Here is a 9,980-nt window from a genome sequence, read left to right as displayed (position 1 = left end):
TCTGTATTGTGGGGGGTTCTGTATTGTAGGGGGTCTGCACTGTAGGTGTGGATCTGTATTGTAGGGGGGGTTGTGCACTGTAGGGGTGGATCTGTATTGTAGGGGGGGTTCTGTATTATAGGAGGGGGTTCTGTATTGTGGGGGGGTTCTGTATTGTAGGGGGGTTCTGTATTGTAGGGGGGTTCTGTATTGTGGGGGGGTTCCGAATTGTAGAGGGGAGGGGGTTCTGTATTGTAGGGGGAGGGGGTTCTGTATTGTAGGGGGAGGGGGTTCTCTATTGTAGGGGGGTCTGCACTGTAGGGGTGGATCTGTATTGTGGGGGGGTTCTGTATTGTAGGGGGGTTCTGTATTGGGGGGGGTTGTATTGTGGGGGGTACTGTATTGTAGGGGGAGGGGGTTCTGTATTGTAAGGGGGAGGGGGTTCTGCATTGTAGAGGGAGTCTGTATTTTAGGGGGGAGGGGGTTCTGTATTGTGGGGGGTTGTATTGTAGGGGGGGTTCTGTATTGTGGGGGGGGTTCTGTATTGTGGGGGGGGTTCTGTATTGTGGGGGGGGTTCTGTATTGTAGGGGGGTTCTGTATTGTAGGGGGAGGGGGTTCTGTATTGTGGGGGGGGTCTGTATTGTAGGGGGGTCTGCACTGTAGGGGTGGATCTGTATTGTAGGGGGGGTCTGCTCTGTAGGGGTGAATTTGTATTGTAGAGGGGGTTCTGTATTGTAGAGGGGGTTCTGTATTGTAAGGAGGGGTCTGTATTGTAGGGGAGGGGTGTCTGCACTGTAGGGGTGGGTCTGTATTGTAAGGGGGGGTCTGCACTGTAGGGGGAGACTGTAGGGGGGTGGGTCTGCACTGTAGGGGGAGACTGTAGGGGGGGTCTGCGTAACATGCAGGGGGTCCAGAACTGTTAGGGGGGTGTCTGTGTAACATATAGGTGTCTAGAGCTGTGGGGGGCTGTGTAATGTAAAGTGATGCAGGGTGCTGTGTAATATAAAGGGGTCAAGTGGTGCAGTTGTGGAGAGGGGTACACAGTAGTGACAGAGATATTGAAGGATACAGGGGGCACAGTGGGGTTTTTCAATTTTACCGTGGGGGGGGGGGGCAGATATAGGATCCGCCCCGGGTGGTAAAAACTTTTTTCTGTAAGTAAATTTTTTTTTTATAAATGCAGTGTACTGCTTAATGTCTGTTTTTTATTTTATTATTTCAATAGGGTGTTTCTTAAAGGAACAGTAAATACAAAAGTAAAAAAATACTTTATGGTAATTATGTTTGATATTTGATTGTAAATTTACAGGTAGTGTGATTTACTTTATGTGGCGTTATTATAGCGTGTGATTTGCAGTATAGGTGGAGTTATTATGTGAATACAAGTTGTATTTTTATCATAGCTTGTAATCTGTTTTTTGGGAACTTAAAGCGGAGTTCCACCCTCTTTTTTAAGTCCTGTGCATCGCCTGCTCCTGTGTCACCTGAAACACATTTGGCACATTATTTTTTTTTTGGTTTTAAAACTCACTGTGTTGTTGATGATTGAAAATCGCCCCCGCCGCGGCGGGAGGCTGAGCTACCCCCCCCCCGCCGCCGCCGCTATACCTCCTGGGAGATCAATTCCAGCATTAGGATTCTCGTCCGTCGAATCGCGGGGCTCTACCGCGCATGCGCGAGTGCAAGCCGCACTTGAAAACCTCTCTCGAGCAGGCAGAGGGGGGCGGGGGAGGAGGCGGAGGGGGGGGGGGGGCGAAGGCGGAGGGATGTTAATACCACAACGGCCCCGCCCACCCCCACGCCCAGAATGCACGCTTGTGCTGTATTATAGATTTGAGGGGGCGGGCAGAGGTGGAGAGTTGCTGGGAGGGACAGATACAGCAGAGCTTGGCGAGGGGGGAGGGGGGGCGTGCAATAGCAAGTCACCTGTGCAATGTCATGTACCCCATACAAATAATTGTTCTGCCAGCAAACGCAGCCACTGTACCAAACACTGTGCCCATCAAATGCATCCACTGTGCCAAACACTGTGCCCGTCAAATGCATCCACTGTGCCCATCAAATGCATCCACTGTGCCAAACACTGTGCCCATCAAACGCATCCACTCTGCCCGTCAAGTGCATCCGCTGCACCCATCAAGCGCATCCGCTGCGCCCATCAAGCGCATCTGCTGTACCCATCAAATGCATCCACTGTGCCAAACACTGTGCCCGTCAAATGAATCCACTGTGCCAAACACTGTGCCCGTCAAATGCATCCACTGTGCCAAACACTGTGCCCATCAAATGCATCCACTGTGCCAAACGCTGTGCCCGTCAAACTCATCCACTGTGCCCGTCAAGCGCATCCGCTGTGCCCATCAAGCGCATCCGCTGTGCCCGTCAAATGCATCCATGTAGCGGGGATCGATGCGGTGTGCTGCAGTGTGCAGGGACCGATGCGATGTGCCTGGGCCGATGCGGGGTGCTGGGGCCGATGCGGGGTGCCGGGGCCGATGCGGGGGTGCCGGGGCCGATGCGGGGTGCTGTGCCAGGGCCGATGCGGGGTGCTGTGCCAGGGCCGATGCTGGGTGCCGGGGTCGATGCGGGGGGCCGGAGGCCGATGCGGGGGGCCGGAGGCCGATGCAGGGTGCTGGGGCCCATGCGGTGTGCCGGGGCCAATGCAGGGTGCCGGGGCCGATGCAGGGGGCCGGGGCTGGTGGGGGGTGTGTCAGGCCGATGCGGGGTGCTGTGCCGGGGCCGATGCGGGGTACAGGGGCTGATGCGGGGTGCCGATGCGGGTTGCTGTGCCGGGGGCCAATGCGGGGTGCCGGAGCCGATGCGGGGTGCCGGGGCCGATGCGGGGTGCCGGGGCCAAAGCAGCACAGCACAGGGATGGTGGGAACCCCTCATAATGAGCACAGCAGGAGTACAGCCACAGGAAGTCAGTGCAGGGATGGTGGGAACCCCATATGAAGGGTTCCCACCATCCCTGTGCTGTGCTCATTATGAGGGATTCCCACCATCCCTGTGCTGTGCTCATTATGAGGGGTTAATTTTGTTTATTGAAAAAATCTTACAAACAAAAACTTATATCCAATAAAACCATAATAAATAAAACATATTTACAAAACAATTGAATATGACTATACAAAACAGAAACAAACACAAGAACATAATAAACGGTGCAAACCAAATTGCGCACAACATAATCCCTACGGGAGAGCCAGACTAAAGAGCATCACCATGCATGTCGCCTTTTATATAAAGTGAGTGGGAACTGCCATTAAGGTGGCTGAGGCTGTTTCCCAGCCTGGCTACTCCCTCTCCCTGGAGAACCAGCGCGCTTCGTTGCACCCTGGCACTCTTCATCCATAGAGGATGCAGAACTGAACGAGTCCCATTCATAGTCATCCTCAGACAGTACCGTAAATTTATTCGCCAAAGGCAAAACCTCAGGACTTAAGGTAACTGTACCTCCTTTTTTCCCCTTCTTTTTGCCTCTCCTCCTTTTATCCTCCAACCACTCCATATCATCCTTGGACAACCCGGAGTCAGCAGCCTCCCCACACCCTTCACCCCCCTCCCCCCCATACTCCCTTCCCTTATCTACCACCAGGCCAGCCTCTTCACCGTCCTCCCCACTCCTCTGCACACCACGATCCTTAACAGGAACCCTGCAGCATCGAGGGAGGGGGACTGGCACCGCACCTGATGCACCAGCACCTCTTGCTGCCTCTGCAATTTTAGAAGACACAGAAGGATTGGACACATTCTCTGCAACTGACACCTTACCTACAGACTGGGAAGACACTGACACATTGGGAATTGGCACAGTCTGGGGCACCACGGACACATTGGGAATTGGCACAGTCTGGGGCACCACGGACACATTGGGAATTGGCACAGTCTGGGGCACCACGGACACATTGGGAATTGGCACAGACTCAGATGGACTCACAGGCCCTCCAGCTGTTGAGCTCCGAGCATCCTCCATGTCCAGGCGGAAGAACTCTCTCATGAGCTCAGGCTTATTGTGCATTGCCTCAGGACACTGGCTATAAGGATGCCCCACCGCATTGCACAGATTGCACCTTATGAGGTTACAATCCTTAGCCAGATGTCCTATACCCTGGCACAGAGAGCACTTCATCACTGGACAGGAGGACGCAAGGTGACTCTTGTCTCCACATTTATTGCACAGCTTTGGCTGGCCCGGATAGAAGATGGTCAGCCTGTCCCTCCCCAGGAAAGCCGAGGATGGCAGATGTTGGACGACATTATCAACGATCTTTAGTTTTAACTGAGCAGACCATCCCCCCGTCCATATTCCCCGATCATCCAGAATCTTCTTTAGGGGGCCCAGGACGTCTCCATACCTCCTCAGCCATATACATAGATCCCCCGGTGGTATGGACTCATTACGGACCAGAATCGTGACCACTTTAATGAGGGGCTGGCGGGAGACAAGTTTGGGCATGAGCCCCTTCCAGTCCGGCAGGCCCCTACACACGTGCTCATACTTCTCCCAAAATATGTCCAAAGACTCCGGGCGGAGAAAGGACAAATCATACTCATAGGAACCTGCCGGACTGATCAGGGCGAAGATATCTGCGGGCGTGAACCCCATCTGTAGAATCTTATCTACCACCGCCCTCCTGTGTGGGGGGATTCCACCGCCTTCCCACCTCAGCTGCACAACATTCCTCCTTTTAAACAGGGAGGAAGACAACCCATTCCCATGCTCCTTCCCTGCTTGTTCCCCCTTCCCAGATCCTGCAGCAGCAACACCAGCATAGGATTTCCTTCCACCCCCAGTACTTGCAGTCCTGTCCTTAGACACAGTCACACCTGCCGGCAAAGCGTCTGATTCAGCTGGGATTGTATTAGCAGAGGCAGGACCCACCCCCTCCCCCCGCTCTGTACACACAGCTCCAGTCCTGTCCAATGCAGACTTCTGCAGAGTTGTGGCACTATTGCACCCAGCATCTCCTCCATTATTCGCAGGTACAGCCGCTGTGCCTGGTCCAGGCAAAGTCACTGTATTGTCCATGGACCTTTCTGCAGACTGGCAGTTTTTATCAGGTGTATGCTGTACATTGTCCATGGGCTGACTGCCTGCAGCACTACAACCCTCAGCAAGCTTATTGTCATTAATAAAGTTCCCACCACCATCCTGCACACACACTGTACCTGCTTGCTGGGTTGTCACCTGTGCGATTTTATGGCTGGGATCAGAGCTTCCCTCAGCTGCTGCAGACTCCATGGTGGATCTTGCTCTCTCCACAGGATTGGAAACGGTGTCCATCTTGACATCACCATCCGGGGAAACCGCACCTGGAGGGGATTCCAACTTGGTTATGAAATCCAGCATGGCAGGACCTTCACCCTCCTGAGATGTGCCACATTGCTGGGGTGTGAAGGGGGCAGAGGGCTCAGCGAATGTCAGAGGTGCCTGCACCTGCATCTCCTCGCTGGCTTCCCCATCCTCCATGCATGAAGCGGCTCCTCTTCTTATGCGATTAAATCGCTCCTCATTCTTATATATTTTTTTAAATATTCCGCTCTTCTCCTTCAGAGAATACAGCAAATCCTTCTGTTTCCTCACAGCTTGTTCCAGGTCCTTCAGCTCAGGCCTCAGAGCCGGTCTTTTCTTACTGTATACTTTAGCACAGATCTGTTTTTTCTTTCTGAACTCGGCCATCAAAACCATCAATTTCTCCTCCTCCTTCTCAATCCGCTTCAACTTACTGACAGTCCTCTGTCTGGAGGCTGACAGGGACTCATCTTTCCTTTGGGTAGGCCCAGAATCTTCCACAGGCCTATCCAGGGGGGCCCCGCCCGGCTCTTCCCCAGGATCCAGCATCCCTCCTGGGGCAGAGAAGCCACTCTAGCCCCTGGTCTCTGGAGCACAGGAGCAAAGGAACCAGCAACCACACCCTTCACTGACAAGGAGTGGAATGGCAGTTTCCCACCATCCCTGTGCTGTGCTCATTATGAGGGGTTTCCACCATCCCTACAGCCCCGGGAAGTCAGCACAGCACAGGGATGGTGAGAACCCCTCATAATGAGCAGAGCACAAGGATGGTGAGAACCCCTCATAATGAGCAGAGCAGAAGTACAAACCCAGGAAGTCAGCACAGGGATGGTGGGAACCCCTCATAATGAGCTCAGCACAAGGATGGTGGGAACCCCTCATAATGAGCACAGCACAGGGATGGTGGGAACCCCTCATAATGAGCACAGCACAAGAATGGTGGGAACCCCCTCATAATGAGCACAGCACAAGGATGGTGGGAACCCCTCATAATGAGTACAGCACAAGGATGGTGGGAACCCCTCATAATGAGCACAGCACAAGGATGGTGGGAACCCCTCATAATAAGCACAGCAGAAGTACAGACCCGGGAACACAGCACAGGGATGGTGAGAACCCCTCATAATGAGCACAGCAGAAGTACAAACCCAGAAAGTCAGCACAGGGATGGTGAGAACCCCTCATAATGAGCACAGCAGATACTATTAGTCCTCTTTAAGCGTCCAGATTTTTAAATTCATCATAACGAATGAGAAGAGGAGGGAAAAAAGGGGTAACCAAAAGGACCCCAGGGCTTTTGAATGGTGCAAATACAGGGAGTGCAGAATTATTAGGCAAATGAGTATTTTGACCACATCATCCTCTTTATGCATGTTGTCTGACTTACTCCAAGCTGTATAGGCTCGAAAGCCTACTACCAATTAAGCATATTAGGTGATGTGCATCTCTGTAATGAGAAGGGGTGTGGTCTAATGACATCAACACCCTATATCAGGTGTGCAGAATTATTAGGCAACTTCCTTTCCTTTGGCAAAATGGGTCAAAAGAAGGACTTGACAGGCTCAGAAAAGTCAAACATAGTGAGATATCTTGCAGAGGGATGCAGCACTCTTAAAATTGCAAAGCTTCTGAAGCGTGATCATCGAACAATCAAGCGTTTCATTCAAAATAGTCAACAGGGTCGCAAGAAGCGTGTGGAAAAACCAAGGCGCAAAATAACTGCCCATGAACTGAGAAAAGTCAAGCGTGCAGCTGCCAAGATGCCACTTGCCACCAGTTTGGCCATATTTCAGAGCTGCAACATCACTGGAGTGCCCAAAAGCACAAGGTGTGCAATACTCAGAGACATGGACAAGGTAAGAAAGGCTGAAAGACGACCACCACTGAACAAGACACACAAGCTGAAACGTCAAGACTGGGCCAAGAAATATCTCAAGACTGATTTTTCTAAGGTTTTATGGACTGATGAAATGAGAGTGAGTCTTGATGGGCCAGATGGATGGGCCCGTGGCTGGATTGGTAAAGGGCAGAGAGCTCCAGTCCGACTCAGACGCCAGCTAGGTGGAGGTGGAGTACTGGTTTGGGCTGGTATCATCAAAGATGAGCATGTGGGGCCTTTTCGGGTTGAGGATGGAGTCAAGCTCAACTCCCAGTCCTACTGCCAGTTTCTGGAAGACACCTTCTTCAAGCAGTGGTACAGGAAAAAGTCTGCATCCTTCAAGAAAAACATGATTTTCATGCAGGACAATGCTCCATCACACGCGTCCAAGTACTCCACAGCGTGGCTGGCAAGAAAGGGTATAAAAGAAGAAAAACTAATGACATGGCCTCCTTGTTCACCTGATCTGAACCCCATTGAGAACCTGTGGTCCATCATCAAATGTGAGATTTACAAGGAGGGAAAACAGTACACCTCTCTGAACAGTGTCTGGGAGGCTGTGGTTGCTGCTGCACGCAATGTTGATGGTGAACAGATCAAAACACTGACAGAATCCATGGATGGCAGGCTTTTGAGTGTCCTTGCAAAGAAAGGTGCCTATATTGGTCACTGATTTGTTTTTGTTTTGTTTTTGAATGTCAGAAATGTATATTTGTGAATGTTAAGATGTTATATTGGTTTCACTGGTAAAAATAAATAATTGAAATGGGTATATATATTTTTTTTGTTAAGTTGCCTAATAATTATGCACAGTAATAGTCACCTGCACACACTGATATCCCCCTAAAATAGCGAAAACTAAAAACAAACTAAAAACTACTTCCAAAAATATTCAGCTTTGATATTAATGAGTTTTTTGGGTTCATTGAGAACATGGTTGTTGTTCAATAATAAAATTAATCCTCAAAAATACAACTTGCCTAATAATTCTGCACTCCCTGTAGATAATCAGACAAAAGTTGATTATAAAATTGGAAAATATAATTTATTACAAAAATAATTAATATGCCATAAATACGATAAATTTGAAATACATCTCGATTAAATACGTGATATCAAGACGAAGCATTGTTTAAGTCAGCTCTACATGTTTCACTCCGACGAGTTTCTTCAGGAGCTTTCAGACATACAATGCTAAATATCAGAAGAAAAGACAACAAGACATATAATTAAATGACTGTAAAAACAATCATTTATATATCAATACATTTTAGTAAATAATGTCAAAAAAGGGAAAAAATATTGATCATGAATACATCAGTTATTGTAGATAATGCATGCTCAAGGATCTCAACTATATATAAACAAGGGCCAGAAGTAAAAACAATAATATTTACTTACCAAAAAGGTAAAACAGCAAAAGACAGCAGACCATACAGGAAGGAACCAGAGTCCTCAGGGAAAACAGAACAGCTCAGGAGAACCACAGCAGGATTTTAAGCCATTAATGGAATAAATCTGAAAAATCAGGAAAGCACATGTGGAAACACATATGCAAACTACTCTCAGTTGTATTATACAACAGGGGGTGAAGAAAAAATACACTCAAATTTTATAATGAAAAATATATATGTAATATATATACCTGTCAATAGTAAGCAAAAATGCCTATTGTCAGTAGAGACAGTCAAATGTTTGCCATAGATATGGATTGAAGGAGGATAAAGGGGAAGGAGGACACTCTCACAGCCCCTCAAATAACCTGATCAAAAAGCGGCATCCGCTCTGTTGGAAAAAAAGGGGAGAAATAATAATGTATATTGTGAGTAAATAGGGATAGTTATGTGCCAAAAAATGCACAGAGCAACAAATCCCTAATGCTCACAGTGTGTTAGCACAAAGCCAAACAGCTTGTGAGGTAAATACCTGATTGGGACGAAGTCCAAAGATGAAAAGGCAGGGCCACCTAGATAGCTGTGCATACAGCAGCCTTTCCTTGCATAAATTAGGTCTGGTCTCAGCTGGAGCGCCTAAACACAGCGCTTAGGCTTTAAATCTGCCACCACGGCGATGATTGACCAATCAGAGCGCCGCGGTGCAGACACGTGACCAGGGCGTCAGCAGAAAGAAAAACATCCACCCAGCTGACAAGCTCAGCTGGTCCCAATGTAGCCAAAAGTAGGACGGCACACACGAGACCAAGAAAAAGGTCTCTGTGGGCGGTCCAAAAGCGATCGGCGCCATTTTGGAGGCTGGAAAAGTTTCCAGTACAAGATAGCTGGAAGACAAATGGAATAGACAGCGCAAAAGCGCTGAAAAAACAAAAAACTCAAGCTTTTGTTTTTTCAGCGCTTTTGCGCTGTCTATTCCATTTGTCTTCCAGCTATCTTGTACTGGAAACTTTTCCAGCCTCCAAAATGGCGCCGATCGCTTTTGGACCGCCCACAGAGACCTTTTTCTTGGTCTCGTGTGTGCCGTCCTACTTTTGGCTACATTGGGACCAGCTGAGCTTGTCAGCTGGGTGGATGTTTTTCTTTCTGCTGACGCCCTGGTCACGTGTCTGCACCGCGGCGCTCTGATTGGTCAATCATCGCCGTGGTGGCAGATCTAAAGCCTAAGCGCTGTGTTTAGGCGCTCCAGCTGAGACCAGACCTAATTTATGCAAGGAAAGGCTGCTGCATGCACAGCTATCTAGGTGGCCCTGCCTTTTCATCTTTGGACTTCGTCCCAATCAGATATTTACCTCACAAGCTGTTTGGCTTTGTGCTAACACACTGTGAGCATTAGGGATTTGTTGCTCTGTGCATTTTTTGGCACATAACTAT

The 9,980-nt window shown here is 49.3% G+C and overlaps 1 long non-coding RNA gene across 2 annotated transcripts; it reads right to left on the bottom strand.

Moving 5' to 3' along the window:
* Nucleotides 1-8,309: 8,309 nt before the first annotated feature.
* On the bottom strand, nucleotides 8,310-9,189 carry LOC120920677. Of its 2 annotated transcripts, none has more exons than XR_005744758.1 (4): nucleotides 9,082-9,189; nucleotides 8,801-8,940; nucleotides 8,557-8,714; nucleotides 8,310-8,349 (listed from the first exon to the last, which is right to left on the bottom strand). It is a non-coding gene; the product is annotated as an uncharacterized LOC120920677 (long non-coding RNA). The 2 variants fall into 2 exon arrangements; XR_005744759.1 differs by having other exon boundaries at nucleotides 8,557-8,673; nucleotides 9,082-9,188.
* Nucleotides 9,190-9,980: the final 791 nt, after the last annotated feature.

Source organism: Rana temporaria, chromosome 13 (assembly GCF_905171775.1).
Source record: "Rana temporaria chromosome 13, aRanTem1.1, whole genome shotgun sequence".
NCBI classification, from domain to species: Eukaryota; Metazoa; Chordata; class Amphibia; order Anura; family Ranidae; genus Rana; species Rana temporaria.
Note: the sequence above shows the minus strand (reverse complement) of the source record. Positions and strands in the feature narration are given on the sequence as shown.